The following is a 19,045-nucleotide window of genomic DNA, read 5'->3' on the forward strand; positions in this document are numbered from 1 at the left end:
TTTGCTAGTCAAACCTAAGGAATAAGGGAGGATTTTGTGAAGATGGAGACGCTAAAGCATATACTTTTTCATTTCATATATCGATTTCTATCAGTTACCAAAAATGGAAATTCATACATAGCAGTATAGCACCATATGACAATTTCTTGTGATGCCACAATATTTATGACTTTATGATGTAGAAATAACTTGCTTTTGATTTGATGGATAGAGACACTAAAACATATACTTGTTCAATTTCATATATCAATTTCTATCAGTTACCAAAAATTGGAATTAATACATAGCTGATAGCACCATATGACAATTTCTTGTGATGCCACATTTTTGTCTTTACGATATACTAATAGCATCCTTCTGATTTGATTACTTGTAGTTGCTCTATTCTTGTGGCCCTTAATATGGTCGTTTGCACCTGCATATATGTTTTGCTTGTTGCTCATCAGGAATATGTGGTTCTATTCATTAATGGTGTAACGAAAATGTTGGATCTATGATGATATGCATTATTTACAATTGTTAAAAGTTAAAATATGTAGTTTTATAAATATATTTTAGTAGAAATGTATGGAAGTTTCTGATCAAAGCTAATCAAAATGAAACTCTGCTGCATGAGTATGTCTTGATCTTGGATACAGAGTTAGGTATATATATGAGATATGACACTTTTACTAGAACTAGAATTGGATGGATTAAGTCTAGCATGCAAATGAATTTTAAAAAGTGAAAATTTTTGTGAGAGCGATTATGCTGCTAAATGTTATATCTTATATGGCTGATAACCTTCAATATGTAGAGGGTGCCGGCTCAAAAGATCATTGAGAGGAATGTTAAAATGCTGATATTTATGCATGGTAAATTGAGAAAGTATGATTTAGAATGAATTTACATGAAGAAGCTGACATGTTGGGCATGTGTGAACATGGTATTGGTAGAAGTGATACAGTTATTTGTTTCCAAGATGATCGAGGAGTGGGCTTATTTTACTTTACAAACTCAACGGAATATATGACAAACAACATGGAAATGTTCTGTTGATTGAATATAGAGCTCTCGATAAGAAAGAGTTGATGAATTGATAAAGCAGTCTCTGTGGTTATTTTGGCTTATTGATCACCTAATATGAGGGCTTGTTTGGCATAATTATTTTTTTTGTGTTTTTGTTTAAGAGTAGTGACACATGAAGAATGATGTTTAAGATAGAAAACTTCTCCTATCCCTTGCCTTTATTTTGACTATTTTTTGAAAACAATAAGTCTTTGCTTCAAAAGCTATAAAGTTTATGCAAACAATTTGAAAGAACAAAAAGGTTGCATCGCCCATGTTGTTCAGTTTAGTTCATTTTTTCTTTTCAGGTTTTTGAAAACAAAAACATGATACAAGATACAAGAGCAACACTAAATGGGCCCAAGTTATTGATGGTTGTAAGTTTTTGATGTCTTTAGTCCAACAAATTTATGAATATTACCCTTGTCATGTTAATTTATTAATAGAGAAAGTCCACTATTGATTTCCCTCTCTTGTTTCACCAATGTTGTCAAGATTAGGACCAAGTCATGAATCGTGAATGGGGTCAGATTGAATGGGCTCATGGATCAAATAAAAGATTATAAGTGTTTTTTTAATTCCTTGTTAAAAAATAAAATGTAAGAAGTGAAAAGTTGGACTCATGAGATAGTTGTGAAAAACTAAAAAAACTTACATAAATGCAAGAAGTTTAGTTTCCATCACTGCATAGGGCACAAAGATTTGGACTACATACTATATATTAAATCCTTGGAAAATATAAAGATCCTAAAATCAATGTAGAGACAACCAAATCAAAGATCCACACTACTGATTATGATTAAATTTGCAAATATACCTAAAAGCAAAAATAATTGTATGTTTTGGAGATCTCTATCCCTTGCATCATATGGATGCAAAAATGGATAGCTCCTATTGTGCTAGTGTGTCAAAATATATATTAGGACATTTAAATTGAGTATTCACTAATTGATGGTGATCTACATATGTTAAAACATATATAGATTGAAAATTGATAGATGTTGATATCTACATCATAGCAAAATATGGTCTCATATTATTGGAACCATGGTTTGCCGTACCGGCCGGTACATACCGGTACCGGACCCTACCGGTACGGTACAGTTACATATTTCGGTACCGAATCGTACCGGCCGGTACCGATGCGTACCGGCCTGTATCGACCGGTACCGATGCGTACCGACGCGTACCGATCCGGTACTGGACCGAACCGATCCGTCCGTACTGGCTCCAAATTTTTTTTGGCTTTTAGCCCCATCGGTACAGTACCGGTTCGGCTCGGTTTGGTTCGGTACCGTACCGGTACCGATGCCCACCGGTACGTCGGAACCGCGTACCTTGATTGGAACCTTTCATTTTTGCACTTGTTTGATGCTTCCAAAAAAGGCAATATTGTCTTGAACTACCCGGTTCAGGGCATATTGAACCGTACGGAGGGTGGATCAGCATGGTTCCGCCCCTTGGTTTGAGAAATCCGGAGAGGGAGGGGGAGAGGGAGAAAGAGAGGAAGGAAACGAGAGAGAGAGGGAGGGAGGGAGGGAGGGAGAGGGAGGAGAGAGGAAGGGTAGGAGCAAGGTTCGTCGTCTTGGTATTGGACCTCGTACCGGTGCCACACTAGCACAGTGTTGGTAGACTTGGTACAGTATGATACAGATTTTTTTGGCGTACCGAGTGTCGGCACGCCATTCGTACAGAGTATCGGTATGATACGGTATGCCCTTGTCATTCCTAGAAAGGACTGGAAGCCCTTATCAGACGTGAAAATTTGGAATGGCTTTCCTATTCCTAGGAACTATTAGGAATGATCGATTTTGATTCCTCTATGTGGATAAACATAGATAATCTCAAAAGAATAAAGTATATTTGGTAGCATATAATATAATATGTTAAAATATTATTAACATTACTAATATTAATAATATCATTGTTCATAACAAAGATATTTCTATTGTTAGTCATAATCTAATATAATATTAATACCAGTGTGTTGCCCAGATAGACAACCCAAGAGGGGGGGTGAATTGGGTTTTTAAATTAATTTAGATATTTAAAACGATGTGGTTGATTAATTAAAAACTTTTGCAAGTTATTTAATTTATGCTAAGTGCTGTGAGTGATGTGAGGGGAAGAAGAAGAGACAATCCAACACAAACACCAAGTTTTATAGTGGTTCGGAGCTAACCCTTGCTCCTACGTCCACTCCCCAAGTCTCACTTGGGAATTCACTATAACCCCCTTGGATTACAGTCGGTTGTTTTGCAAGCTCACAACCAAACTTGTTGTTTTACGAGCTCACAACGAACTCGGTCGGTTTTCCCAGGCTCACCGACTAGAACCAACCCTGATTGTTTTCCCGGGATCACAATCAACCCCTTACACACGTTGGTTTTATCTTGGCTCACCAACAAACCTTAATCCCCTTGATTCAATCCCCCGATTGAACCAAGTAAATACAAGTAGTAGAGAGAAAACAGAAAATAAGCTTCTCAAAAGCAGATATAAAACAATATAATCAAAGAGGAGTTTAGAAGCCCTCAAACGCTTTTAAGTTGAAGAAGAGGTAAGGCTTCTTGAACTCCGGTCTCCTCTTGAATGTGTAGTCGACTTGAATGCTGGAGGAGAAGGCTTTAATTGCTGGGAAGATGTAGGTGGAGCAGTAAATGCAGATCTTCCCTTTTTCGTTGATGAGCACCTTGCAGAGCTTGAATGCTTGATTAGTTGGAGTGGAATGGCTGTTCTCTGCCTTGCTACAGTCCTCTGTGGCTATTTAAGCCAACCCCCACGGAAACTAGCCGTTAGAGTGCTTTTTCTGCCCGTTCTGAACACTCTGCGCAGCCTGACAATATGACCGTTGGTGGGTTGGAGTCGACTCGCGCGATCAGGAGTCGACTCGGCTGTAGCGGGAGTCGACTCAAGCTTTTCCGGAGTCGACTCGGCAACTGTTCCAAATTTGAATTAAAGTTGCCTTCACGACTGGGAGTCGACTCGTCTTGACCTGGAGTCGACTCGTCAACTTCTGGAGCTGACTTGGCAATTTTGGAGTCGGCTCATCCACTGAAGTCCGTGGATCCAATTTTGAATTTTGTCCACTCGAGTCGACTCGACTGTCCTGGGAGTCGACTCGAATCTCAGAGCCCGAACTCCCGATCCTCTGTCTTTTGGCTCATCTAGTCTTGGAGTCGACTCGAACTTCCTTGGAGTCGACTCGGCTCTCAGTTTCCGAAAGTTGGTCTTCTGCCTTTTGACGTGAAGCTGTCTTGGAGTCGACTCGAGCTGTCTGGGAGTCGACTCGAATCTCAGAGGCAGTAACTTGGTTTTCTGTCTGTCTTGGGGTCGCGGTGTCTTGGAGTCGACTCGCGTATTGCGGGAGTCGATTCGAATCTCAGAGTCCATAAAATGGTCTCTGACTTTCTTTGTGTACCGCTGAGAGTCGACTCTTGCTTTCTTTGGAGTCGACTCGCGTTCCACTGGAGTCGACTCGAATCTCAGACCCGAAAACTGCTCTCTGACTTTTCTGCCTGTGACTGCTTGGAGTCGACTCTTACTTCCCTGGAGTCGACTTGGTGAACATTGGAGTCGACTCGCGCACTTCAGGAGTCGACTCGTTGACAGGTTCTGAGTTGATCCTTTCTGTTCTTCTGTCTGTTCTCAGTCGGAGTCGACTCGTACTCATCTGGAGTCGACTCGAGCTCGTGCCAGTGAACTTGATACGCTTGGAGTCGACTCGTGATACTCGGGAGTCGACTCGAGTCTCAGACATTGGTTCAAACAGACTCCTTAACTTATCCAACAATTATGAACCAAGTCTTGGGACACTTAGACAGGATTTTCACTGAAACACTCAATTGAATTCATTAGTAATTAAAAGATATACTCAAATGCTTTGAGCTCATCAAAATCAAATGGGGTTTTAATCAATCACTCCACAATCTCCCCCTTTTTGATGATGACAAAACATTGAGTATATGTAAAATGAGTTGCTCAATAAATAATGAAATAAAATCCATAAATGAATTCAAATGTCTGGTAATTCAATTTGTCCAAGCTTGAAAGGAGTGAAACATTAAATTTCGGAGTTAAAGCTCCCCCTTTCATTTGGAATTATATAAGCCTTCATATTATGCAATCAATTGTTTGGCTTATATGTCATTAATGATTTAGTTTGATTAAAATTCAGATTCTCCCCCTCAACATATGCATTCAACTATGTTTTGATTCTCTGAATTTTCTTTTAATGCTTTGAAGTTTTTGAACTGAATTTTTTGGTTTTTAGAGGGAAAAATCTGTCAATTTGTTCATGAGTAAGATTCAGCTAATCTCCGAATATCCCTTGAATAGATTCTGGAGATTACTCCATTAGGAGCCCCAAAAGAGAGATAATGAGCCTCGAGGTACCGAATCCACTTAGAACAAATTTGTGTGTGTTTTTAAGAGTTTATCTTTTTATTGATTTAAGTTTTTAAGAGTTTATCTTTTTATTGATTTCTTTTACATATTTTATCCATGTTTCTCCCCCACCTTTTACATATTTCTCCCCCTTTTTGTCATCATATCAAAAAGGAGGTAATCACACACAATCAATGGCACAAATGGCACAACCAATCATCACATGGCACAGAAATGAAGATAAGATGTCTACTCATTGTATTGATATGAATGTGAATACATTTGAGCATACAATAAGTAAAGCAAAACAATACAAAGCAAAACAAAAAGAGCATCTATGGTCTCCTCGAGGATGAAGATCCCCCCCTCGAGGATGTATCTCCCCCTCTCGATGAGGTGGCTCCTCCTCTCGAGGATGGTGCTCCTCCTCTCAATCGGCTCTGCTCCATGAGGAGGGTGACTGCATCTGTAACATGTCCGAGCTGCGTGATAATAGACGTAGTGGCTCTGCTATGTGTAGTGGAGAGCTCAGTCACCGACGTCTGAAGCCCAGTCACTGACGTCTGAAGTGCATCCAGCTTGTCGATGAGTACATTCGACAAGCGCTCGGCCCCCTCGGTGGTGGTGTGCATGTCACGACCTATGTCCTCTCGCATCTGTCGAGTGGTGCTCGTGACCTCACTCATGCTCTGGAACTGGGCCTGGACCAAACTCCGGACATTGTAGATCTCTTCCCGTACATGAGCCGTCATGTCAGTCACGGCTGTCAAGGAAGGAACCAACTGAGAAGATACGGGTGCAGGAGTGGGAGCAGGCACCGCACCCCGGAGCTCCCGAAGCAGCTCATCCCTCACCTCTCTGACTATCTCCTGTCGCAGCTCCCGGAGCTGCTCAGGATCAATCCGGACCGCCATAGAGGGTGGTGCCGAGGAGGAAGGTCCGGCGGAGGTGGTAGGAGCAGGAGGAGTGGATGGAAGGTCTGGATGGTCTGGAAGGTCTGGGTAGTCTGAATCGGGCTCAGGACTGGGTGAAGGTCTGGTGGTCTGAGCGGTGAGGGTAGACTTCCTAACCCATACCCCCTCTCTCTTCCGAAACCCCATCCTGTGTAGGGTCCCCGCACGCGTGCGATCAGTCCATCGCAAAGCGCGAAAGGGCTCCCCCTCAGGAATGGGAACCTCGTACTCCCTAAACAGAAGGGTGAATATCATGCCATATGGGAGGGTGAGCCTAGGTCTATCTAGGGGCTCACACATGTATCGATATATGATTTTAGGGAAGTTGATTGGGGTGTCGTGAAGCATATAGAACATAAGAGCTAGGTCCCTCTCATTTACAAAATCAAATCTCCCTGTCTTAGGGAAGATGGACCTAGACAGTATACTCAAGAGGATCCGCATCTCAATCGGTAGTGAGCTGGCGGATACCTCGTCTACGGGTGACTGGGGTGGATGCCCGAGAACGGCCGTAAGGGCCTCAACTCTGTCCTCGGGATGTGTGGGAGCCACCCCTACTAGTGGAAGGTGGAGGATGTGGCCAATAAGATCCTCCGTGACAAACACAGGGACACCGGCTACTGTGCCCTCGATACCCCCATCTCCCCGATGGACGGTACCGTAAAACTCTCTAACGAGCCCTGGATATGTGGGGAGGTCCAATGTAAGGAAGAACTCTAAGCCCTGGACCCTAAGTCTTTCACCTATGGTGAAACCTTCCCGGGAGAGGAAGTCGAAATCGACATACCTCCCGGTGGAGACGACCTTCCCGGCCAATGGCCTCGCGGGAACCGCCCTAGGCGGGAAACGAGCCGGAGGTGGTTGCCTCGCGGGATCGTGCCGCGCCTTGGAGCGCCGCTCGGGACCGGCCTCGGGACGGGACCTCTTCCTAACCACGGTCTTACGTGGCATTTTGACCTAAAATGGAATGAAGAACCTAAAGGACGGAGAAGGGTCGACGGAGGAAGCTTGGGACGGACCGGAGACGACCTAGGAACGGACGAAAACCCTAAGAACCGGTGAAAAATCGACGGAAAAAGGGTTGGAGACGATCGGGGACGACCTAGGAGTCGCCTCTAGGGCTTTTTGAACAGTGGCGGCTTGAGAGAAAAGTGTTTTCGAAACGACAAATCTAGGGTTAAAAAGTCGGATCCCGACTGCGAGTCGACTCCACTGAGTCGCGAGTCGACTCAACCTCGAGTCGACTCCAGAATATGCGCGAGTCGACTCTCCTTATGCGCCTGTAGGCCTCGAGTCGACTCCCGACAATATGCGAGTCGACTCCCCCTCTGCTGCCATCTTTGCGAGTCGACTCCCGCCAATGCGCGAGTCGACTCCCCCTTAGGAGCCGGCTCTGTAACTTACTCGAGTCGTCTCTAACCTTGGCACGCACCTAAAAATCATGCTATAATCGTGCCAAATGAGGGAAAATCACCTAATTAAGATCTGATTTGATGATCATTGAAAAGGAACTCTATTTTAACCATATTGTAATCATCAAAAATCAATGAATCTAGTTGAAACTACCACTAGGATGGATCAATCACTCCTAATCCCCTCCTAAGCACACTAAACCTCTCTTCACTTAGGGGTTTTGTAAAAATATCTGCTAATTGATTATCAGTACAAACAAATTGGAGTGTCACATCACCATTCAATACATGATCTCTTATGAAGTGATGTCTTATCTCAATGTGTTTAGTTCTTGAATGTTGAATTGGATTTTTAGTTAGATTTATGGCACTTGTATTATCACAATTAATGGAAATTTTATCTTGTTTAATGCCATAATCTTCTAACTGTTGTTTAATCCATAAGATTTGAGCACAACAACTCCCGGCTGCAACATATTCAGCTTCTGCAGTGGATAATGCAACCGAGTTTTGTTTCTTGCTAAACCATGAGATAAGGTTTTCTCCTAGAAATTGACACGACCCGCTGGTACTTTTTCTATCAAGCTTACATCCAGCGAAGTCTGAATCTGTGTATCCTATTAAGTTTAGGCTAGATTCTTTAGAGTACCATAGCCCTATGTTCTTAGTTCCTATTAAGTATTTAAAAATTCTCTTAACTGCAGCTAGGTGTGTTTCTTTAGGATTAGCCTGATATCTAGCACACATGCACACACTAAACATAATATCAGGTCTACTTGCAGTAAGATACAGTAAAGATCCTATCATACCTCTATAAAGTTTTTGATCTACAGATTTACCTGATTCATCTTGGTCTAATTTGCATGATGAGCTCATGGGGGTGCTGATTGATTTGTTTCCCTCCATATCAAACTTCTTGAGCATCTCCTTGATATATTTAGCTTGATTGATGAAGATGCCTCCTTCAGACTGTTTGATTTGAAGCCCGAGGAAGTAGTTCAGCTCTCCCATCATGCTCATCTCAAACTCACTCTGCATCAAATCAGCAAACTCTTCGCAGAGGCGATTGTTAGTAGCACCGAAAATGATATCATCAACATAAATCTGTACTAATAACATATCCTTATTTTGTTTTTTCAGAAATAATGTTGTATCTACATTTCCCCTAGAGAATTCATGTTCTAATAGGAATTTGCTAAGCCTCTCATACCATGCTCTAGGTGCTTGTTTTAAACCATAAAGTGCTTTGTCTAGTTTATATACATGATTGGGATATTGATGATTTTCAAAACCAGGAGGTTGTTCTACATATACCTCCTCATTAATATACCCATTTAAAAAAGCACTTTTTACATCCATTTGATATAGTTTGAAGTCCTTAGAGCATGCATATGCTAATAATAATCTAATAGCCTCAAGTCTAGCTACGGGAGCAAAGGTTTCATCAAAATCTATGCCTTCTTCTTGATTATAACCCTTTGCTACTAGTCTAGCCTTATTCCTTATAACAATTCTATTTTCATCTAGCTTATTTTTATATATCCATTTAGTACCTATAATTGGATATTCAGAAGGTCTCTCTACTAGATTCCACACTTTGTTTCTAGTAAATTGGTTTAGTTCTTCTTGCATTGCATTTATCCAATTTACATCATTTTCGGCTTCTTCTATATGTTTGGGCTCAAAGTGTGAAACAAAAGCTAGATGGTTATTCAAATTCCTAAGGGATGCTCTAGTCCTAACGGGTTGAGATGGATCATCTAGAATTAGTTCCTTAGGATGCCCATGAGCATACCTCCAAGCTTTAGTTAGCCCATGATCCACAATACCCTCTTGGCTTGATGATTCTCCTTCAATCAACTTTTGATTTTTATCTTGAAATCCCATCTCATCTATCTTTTCTTCAAGTATTTCAACATCATCATCAAAATTAATCTTCTTACTAGACGAGATGTCACTAGAGTCATCAAAAACAACATGTATAGATTCTTCTATAACTAAGGTTCTTTTATTAAAGACTCTATAGGCTTTACTAGTTGTAGAATAACCTAAGAATATTCCTTCATCCGATTTAGAGTCAAATTTACCTAGATTATCTTTCCCATTATTATGAACAAAACACCTACATCCAAAAACATGAAAGTAATTAACTTTGGTTTTCTGTTTTTCCAAAGTTCATAAAGTGTTTTCTTTATAATGGGTCTTAACAAAACTCTATTTAATATATGGCAAGAGGTATTAATGGCTTCTCCCCAAAAGTACTTAAGGAGGTTACTTTCACATAACATAGTTCTAGCCATTTCTTCTAGTGTTCTATTTTTTCTTTCCACAACTCCATTTTGTTGTGGTGTCCTAGGTGCTGAAAAATTATGGGTTATCCCCTTTTTACTACAAAACTCCTCAAATGACTGATTTTCGAATTCGGTACCATGGTCACTTCTAATAGCTATTACTGAGTTATCTCTAGCATTGGTTACTTCTTTATGGAATTTCTTAAAGACAGAAAATGCTTGATCCTTATGTGCTAGGAACATGACCCATGTGTACCTAGAATAATCATCTACAATGACTAGACCATATTTATTTCCACCTAGGCTTGTTGTTCTAGTTGGACCGAATAGATCCATGTGTAATAATTCTAAAGGTCTAGAAGTAGAGACACATTTTATGGATTTAAATGAGTTCCTAGATTGTTTGCCAAATTGACATGCTTCACATATTTTGTTCTTTTCAAATTTTAATTTTGGCAAACCTATCACGGAGTCTCTTTTAACTAGTTTAGTTATTGTGTCCATGCTTGCATGACCTAACTTACGGTGCCATAACCAACTAGCATCATTTTCTTTAGTTTCATTAACAACTAAACATTGGTTATGTTTTGCAAGATCTTCTAGGTCTACAACATATACATTTCCACGCCTAATCCCTTTAAAAACTAAACTATTATCATTAGGATTTGTTATAATGCATAGTGATGGTTTAAACATAACATCATATCCTTTATCACATAATTGACTAATGCTTAACAAGTTATGCTTAAGACCATCAACATATCTAACATTATCTATAAAAGTAGAAGGGGTGATTTGAACTTTACCAATACCAATGATGTGACCTTGGTTGTTGTCTCCAAAAGTCACAGCACCTCCCTTCTTAGCTTCAAGGGTGAAAAATTGATCTTTATCACCCGTCATGTGCCTTGAGCAGCCACTATCCAAATACCAGCAGTTTTTGTTGACCTTGGCTGCAAGACACTCCTACACAAACAAATCATGTCATCTTAGGTACCCAAGTTTTCTTGGGTCCTTCATGGTTAGTCAAGTTGGTTCCTTTTGGAACCCATACCCTTTTAACTTTTCTTTTAGTTATACTTTTCCTAAAATTACACACATTTGCTTTATGACCTACTGTACCACAGCAAAAGCAAGTTATTTTCTTAGTTTTAGTTTCTCCAGCTTTAACAAAGAAGTTACTAAGAAGTTTTTGTTTATTTCTTGGTTTATACCCTAAACCCGCTTTATTAAATACGGCTCGTTGACTATTTAGTATCATGTTTAATTTTTCAGAACTATATGTAAATTTTTCAACTAAGGGTTTGTATTTGTTAAGTTCTTTAGTTAGTGTTTGATTTTCAGCTTTTAGATCATTAAGTTCTTTTGTAAGATCCTTATCTAAGGTTTGTTTATATTTTTTAAGTTCTGAAAATTCCTTAGTTAGTTTTTCATTATCTTTAGTTAAGGTGTTAGTCTTTTGAGTTAAAAGTTGGTTGCTTGTTTTAAGTTCTATATTTTCTTTGGTGATTAAATCCTTATCCTTAACTAATTTATCGTATTTATGTAGGTGTGATTGATTAGCTATTTTTAGTTCTTTATTCTTAAGATTTATAGCCTTATATTCTACCATTAATTCATTAAAAGCATCATAAAGTTCATCAAAAGAAAAATCAAGATGCGTATCGAAAGTTACCTCGTTTTCGTTGGCCATGAAGCAGAAATTGGCCTTCTCTTCTTGTTCATCATCTAATGAGGAGGATGATGAGTCGGAGTCGGATAGTGTAGTGACAAGAGCCTTCTTCTTCTTGTACTTACTCCCCTTCTTCAGTAAGGGGCACTCTGCTCTTATGTGACCCGGCTTCTTGCACTCGTAACATCCTATCCCCTCATTTTCCCTTTCCTTACCCTTATCCTTTCGATAGGAATTTGAGGGGCCTCTCCTTTGATGATACGCCTTCTTGTGGTTGATGAATTTCTTGAACTTACGCACAAGAAGCGTCTCACCATCATCTTCCTCATGTTCTTCTTCTTCACTGCTGCTACTGCAAGATAAGTCTTTGTTAGATGAAGTAGATTTTAAAGCTATTACCTTTTTCTTATGGGAGAACTCTTCCTCGTTGTGTTGTTTCATGGTGAGCTCGTGCGTCATAAGGGATCCAAGAAGCTCCTCAAGTGGTAACTTGTTCAAGTCCTTGGCTTCTTGGATTGCCGTCACTTTAGCTTCCCACGACCTTGGTAGACACCGAAGGATTTTCCTGACAAGCTCACTGTTAGTATAGTTCTTGCCAAGGCTTTTTAGGCCATTGACAATATCAGTAAACCTAGTGAACATGCATGTGATTGTTTCATTTGAATCCATTTTAAATAGTTCATATTTATGAACCAAGATGTTTATTTTGGATTCCTTGACTTGATTCGTGCCCTCATGGGTCACTTCAAGTCTGTCCCAAATTTCTTTTGCAGAATTGCAAGTTGAAACCCTATTGAATTCATTTCTATCTAAGGCACAATAGAGTACATTCATAGCTTTGGAATTAAGTTGTGCCTTCCTCATGTCATGTTCATCCCAATCCGTTTCTAGTTTGGGTACCTTGACACCCTCTACATATATGGATGGGATGTATGGCTCATTTACTACAATAGTCCACATCTCATAGTCTTGGGCTTGGATGAATATTCTCATCCTAGCCTTCCAATATGAGTAGTCAGACCCATTAAAGAATGGGGGTCTTTGGGTGGACTGACCCTCAATGTGGGAAGATCCAAATGGGGTTGTCATTTCGATCTTTTACTCTTGGGTGGAAGAGTTTAGGCTCTGATACCACTTGTTGCCCAGATAGACAACCCAAGAGGGGGGGGGGGTGAATTGGGTTTTTAAATTAATTTAGATATTTAAAACGATGTGGTTGATTAATTAAAAACTTTTGCAAGTTATTTAATTTATGCTAAGTGCTGTGAGTGATGTGAGGGGAAGAAGAAGAGACAATCCAACACAAACACCAAGTTTTATAGTGGTTCGGAGCTAACCCTTGCTCCTACGTCCACTCCCCAAGTCTCACTTGGGAATTCACTATAACCCCCTTGGATTACAGTCGGTTGTTTTGCAAGCTCACAACCAAACTTGTTGTTTTACGAGCTCACAACGAACTCGGTCGGTTTTCCCAGGCTCACCGACTAGAACCAACCCTGATTGTTTTCCCGGGATCACAATCAACCCCTTACACACGTTGGTTTTATCTTGGCTCACCAACAAACCTTAATCCCCTTGATTCAATCCCCCGATTGAACCAAGTAAATACAAGTAGTAGAGAGAAAACAGAAAATAAGCTTCTCAAAAGCAGATATAAAACAATATAATCAAAGAGGAGTTTAGAAGCCCTCAAACGCTTTTAAGCTGAAGAAGAGGTAAGGCTTCTTGAACTCCGGTCTCCTCTTGAATGTGTAGTCGACTTGAATGCTGGAGGAGAAGGCTTTAATTGCTGGGAAGATGTAGGTGGAGCAGTAAATGCAGATCTTCCCTTTTTCGTTGATGAGCACCTTGCAGAGCTTGAATGCTTGATTAGTTGGAGTGGAATGGCTGTTCTCTGCCTTGCTACAGTCCTCTGTGGCTATTTAAGCCAACCCCCACGGAAACTAGCCGTTAGAGTGCTTTTTCTGCCCGTTCTGAACACTCTGCGCAGCCTGACAATATGACCGTTGGTGGGTTGGAGTCGACTCGCGCGATCAGGAGTCGACTCGGCTGTAGCGGGAGTCGACTCAAGCTTTTCCGGAGTCGACTCGGCAACTGTTCCAAATTTGAATTAAAGTTGCCTTCACGACTGGGAGTCGACTCGTCTTGACCTGGAGTCGACTCGTCAACTTCTGGAGCTGACTTGGCAATTTTGGAGTCGGCTCATCCACTGAAGTCCGTGGATCCAATTTTGAATTTTGTCCACTCGAGTCGACTCGATTGTCCTGGGAGTCGACTCGAATCTCAGAGCCCGAACTCCCGATCCTCTGTCTTTTGGCTCATCCAGTCTTGGAGTCGACTCGAACTTCCTTGGAGTCGACTTGGCTCTCAGTTTCCGAAAGTTGGTCTTCTGCCTTTTGACGTGAAGCTGTCTTGGAGTCGACTCGAGCTGTCTGGGAGTCGACTCGAATCTCAGAGGCAGTAACTTGGTTTTCTGTCTGTCTTGGGGTCGCGGTGTCTTGGAGTCGACTCGCGTATTGCGGGAGTCGACTCGAATCTCAGAGTCCATAAAATGGTCTCTGACTTTCTTTGTGTACCGCTGAGAGTCGACTCTTGCTTTCTTTGGAGTCGACTCGCGTTCCACTGGAGTCGACTCGAATCTCAGACCCGAAAACTGCTCTCTGACTTTTCTGCCTGTGACTGCTTGGAGTCGACTCTTACTTCCCTGGAGTCGACTTGGTGAACATTGGAGTCGACTCGCGCACTTCAGGAGTCGACTCGTTGACAGGTTCTGAGTTGATCCTTTCTGTTCTTCTGTCTGTTCTCAGTCGGAGTCGACTCGTACTCATCTGGAGTTGACTCGAGCTCGTGCCAGTGAACTTGATACGCTTGGAGTCGACTCGTGATACTCGGGAGTCGACTCGAGTCTCAGACATTGGTTCAAACAGACTCCTTAACTTATCCAACAATTATGAACCAAGTCTTGGGACACTTAGACAGGATTTTCACTGAAACACTCAATTGAATTCATTAGTAATTAAAAGATATACTCAAATGCTTTGAGCTCATCAAAATCAAATGGGGTTTTAATCAATCACTCCACACAGTGTCCGCCGAGCCAACCGAACCGGCATACTAGTGAGCTCCGGTATTAGTTCGGTACGTGCTGAACTGGCCGGTACCGCTCAGTACGGGCCGGTTCAGCAAACCATGATTAATACCAACAGTATCGTGATAATGGCTACCAAAATAATATAATGAAATATATTATATATAAAATTATATGATTTATAACAATTTGATCTATATAATTAGAATGATGTAATCTACATTAATAATATTATTAACATTAGTGCTAATACAATAATATATTACAATACTAATATTTGCTTATATAAGAACCTAGCATGTATATTACCCTCTTTTTTCAGATCCAAGGTGTTGTCTTACTTATCAAGAAAAGGAACCAAGAGCAAACCAACAGATAGTTTTCTTGGGCACTGGCTGTGCTCCACAAACCTAATGCCTTGGCAAGATAATAATTCATTGTAAAAATCAAAAAGTCAAATGAAGCATAGAATATAGACTTTCTTCATGGTTTTTCAAATATGTGAATAATATGGTCAAGTTGGATCTTATGATTGAAGGGAATGGAGAATCTATATTATGAACCTAGAACTTATGGTACTAATTAATCTGGATGCAAGGACAAGATCAAGATTGTTTATGGTCATTTTGATTTGAACTATAAAATCTAGATCGTGGATTTTAAGATCTTCATAGTAGTGTATTTTAGAGATATTTTCAAAGTGCATTTTACTTTGTGCAAAAGGGAAGGAAGCCTCACCCAATATTATAGTTAATATAATAATCGTTATGGACAATAATCACATTTTATTTTTTTGATATTATAATCCATATATATTATTATTATAATATATCATTTATAATATATATTAGTATAATAATTGATTGATAGTTAATATGTTAACATTATATTATTGAGGGTCGAGGTCTAATGCTAGCCTAATGGGGTGGAAGATAGGAAGTTACTCCTAACAAGGTTGCGAGCGAAGGATGCTAAAATGCTCACAACCAGTTTGGCTGCAAGTGCTTTCCTAGCTAAAGCCCCAAAAGTTGACATTAGTTGCTTGCACCTAGAGTGACTTGCAGGAAGCCAAACAACTGCAAGTCTTTCACAGCAATTGACTTGCAGGCTGCCCAATTGGAGGAAACCAAACAACCCCTTATCCAAATCTAGGAATAGGAATTAGTCACTACCCGATGATTCTTGGAAAAAGGGGAATAGGTATTCCATTTTTGATCTTTGTTTTGGATAATAAAACATGGCCTAAGAGTTTACGAGGGCTAGAGGAACCACGTCTTCATATAAGCAAGAATGCCAGGAAGATTAAATAGACATAGGACATGAGGTGGATAGTTGTAATGATAATTGCAATTAGTTATATGATAAACAACTGATTTTAATGTCCAAGAGGATGAAAATGCATTACAGATAGCAAGCCTAAGTAAAATCTGTATCAAGGTTTGCCGAACCGGTACTGGAGGGCTTACCGGCCGGTGATCGGTTCGGCATTGTATGAGTCTGTACGGTGCCGTTGTTGGGAATTGTGTCCTAAATCCAATCAATTGTTGATTGTAAATGTATTTGAATCAATTATAAATAACATAGTATTTATTCATCACCAGAACATCTTCACAAACTCCGATGTGATGAAGTCTTTAGGACTGCTTTGTGTAATGAAATATGATTTTGTCACACAGGTCCTTAAATGTTCATGACTGTATGATATACTATTAATAGGACGATAGTATTATCGGGCATAGGTCATTGTGTATCATATTTGTTGGTTGTTTTCCAAACCAAAGAATATAGAGATACTAGTATGGTATACAGGTGAATGGTAGTGTACGTTCACTGAACGTGACCAATTGACGGACTCTCTCTTGTCAAGAGTTGTTCCGAGTGGATATGGGTATATGTATCCTTTAGACCTGAGATTGCAACCGGTGGCTTGCAAGCAACTCACGGTACTTTGGTGTTGGACTACCTGAATTTATAATCCAGCGACGGAAGGTTTCTGGGTCCAGTCAAGTACTTGTGGTAGTCAGTTGCAGATCAAGATGGGATTGACCTTCCTTAGAAATAAGTGTGAATGCCTTGTGTTTTCAATTAAGTAGTACCCTGGCCAGAAAAAGTCAAATCACTATCACTTGACTTATTGAATTGAAACATATTTCCGGATGGATCGTTTCAGGGTAGACAGACTCTGAACCCACCCTGGGCATTTTCTAGTCAAGAGGATGAATTATGCGGTAACCATAGTCCATAGGTTCTAGAATGTTGCTCTGCATCTATTTCGGCTTATCTGGACGTCGGGTCCCATTGCTAGATGGTTACATCGATTGGTACAGAAAGTGTTCCTATGCTACCAGCTTAAGTTCGAACCTGTGAGGTCACACGCTTTGAGGCCTTTTCTGGATTGATCATTTCTGGCTGAGAATCATGAAAGGGTAAAATGATCAATGTGATTAACCGTTATACCCTGAGCAAATTGTTGCTCATATTGGAGAGACCAATTGGTGATTGGATCACCAATTAGACTCAATTAGATTGAGTGGAGAAAGTTAGGTCAAACCACAATTGACATTGAATGTGATTCGATGTTCAATTTCCTTGGGTTCGAGTCAAATCAGATTTGACTAGCTAAAAGGTTGATTAGAACCCTTTTTCTTTATATAGGGTTGGGACCATCTTCTTTTCCCCTTTTGCCCTTTTGCGTAGGTCCCACCTTATATCCTTGTGGGCCCCACATCTTGCTTGAGTGGGACCCACACCTCGTGATGCGTGTGAGGACTGCATACTGGATGCATCCTAGCCAGGGGCGGCTCAATACATTCCGGGGCCTAAGGCGAATCCAATGAACGAGGCCTTTTTTTTAATAATTATTTTTTTAATAAATATAAAATACTTAAAAAAATATATGAAAATAGATAGCTATCAAGTACACTATTTTAACAAAGATACATGAATCTAACGAAGATAGACAAGAAGCCTTTTCAATTTAATATAATTCTTGAATGGAAGCACATAAAAGTAATTACTCTAAATGAAGGGCCATGAAACTGATTAAATAACTGAGATAATGCTTGGCAATACTGTTTACCATGTCAAGCAAGAGCCGAATAGGAAAAGGTCATCCCATGGCACTTCATGGTCAAGGTAAAGAAAAGAATTTGTCCATAAAAGGAACCTCTCTATAAGAGAAAGTAGGGCCATTATGGGAAATTCACTCCATTTTAATTAATAAAAGTCCCGTCCCACCATCTCCCCTTCAAGTGAGTACCCAAGCAGCAACTGCAACATCATAGCACAGCAGCCATTCAACCCCCTCCCTCCTTTTCTCTCTCTACCACCCAAGAGGGGAGAAGAAACCGAGAGGAGAAAACTAAAAGAATCTCCACCCTCCAAGAAGTCCATCTCCAATCCCCCTATCTTTCTTCCGGATGGCCCAGCTAGATCAGGAGTAATGTGAGGGAAGGAAAACCAAGACCAAAACCAAAAAAGAGAAGGGATGAAAGATAAGAGTGGCTTCAGGCGTCTATCAAGCCAACCAAATCCCTCCTCTCTCTCTCTCTCCCCCCACCCAAAACAAAACTATTGTCCCCAACAAGGTTCGCCGTATCAGTACTGAACCCCGTACGGTATGCTCGGTACCGACCGGTACAGCGAACATTGGTCCCCAACATCCCAAATTGCCCCTCTGCAGGCTAGGAAACTCTCCACCTCCCTTCCATCAAGGGGAAAGACTCGTAGCCAGCTCCTGATCCCGTTTTATAGGGGGCCTTTGCTTCCTTTTGGTCAACCTCCTGGGGCCTTTCATTGGCCCGGGGCCTTAGGCGACCGCCGCGGTCGCCTAGGGCTCGGGCCGGCCCTGATCCTAGCCCTGTGGTAGAGTTCAAATTAGATTTGTACTCTTTATAGGACACCTCACACCTTGGATTGGCTTTGAGCTTATCCATCCAGCCTGCGGGGCCCGCGTTCTGGACATGTGGCACAGTGCATGTGTGCCACCTCCACCCTACAGGACACCTCACACCTTGAATTGGCTTATCCATCCAGCTTGCAGGGCCCGCGTCCTGGACATGTGGCACAGTGCATGTGTGCCACCTCCACCCTATAGGACACCTCACACCTTGGATTGGCTTATCCATCCAGCCTGCGGGGCCCGTGTCCTGGACATGTGGCACAGTGCATGTGTGCCACCTCCACCCTCCAGGGCA

General features: G+C 41.1%; 1 protein-coding gene across 1 annotated transcript in view; it reads left to right on the forward strand.

The window, feature by feature from the left end:
- The window catches only part of LOC103720361 (hyperosmolality-gated Ca2+ permeable channel 1.7-like), a 92,597-nt gene that overhangs the window by 19,088 nt on the left and 54,464 nt on the right, over positions 1-19,045 (forward strand). The gene's annotated exons all lie outside the window — the stretch shown is intronic.

Source organism: Phoenix dactylifera, chromosome 12 (genome assembly GCF_051530095.1).
Source record: "Phoenix dactylifera cultivar Ajwa chromosome 12, Ajwa_hap1_PhDact_Kaust_v1.1, whole genome shotgun sequence".
In the NCBI taxonomy this organism is placed as follows: domain Eukaryota; kingdom Viridiplantae; phylum Streptophyta; class Magnoliopsida; order Arecales; family Arecaceae; genus Phoenix; species Phoenix dactylifera.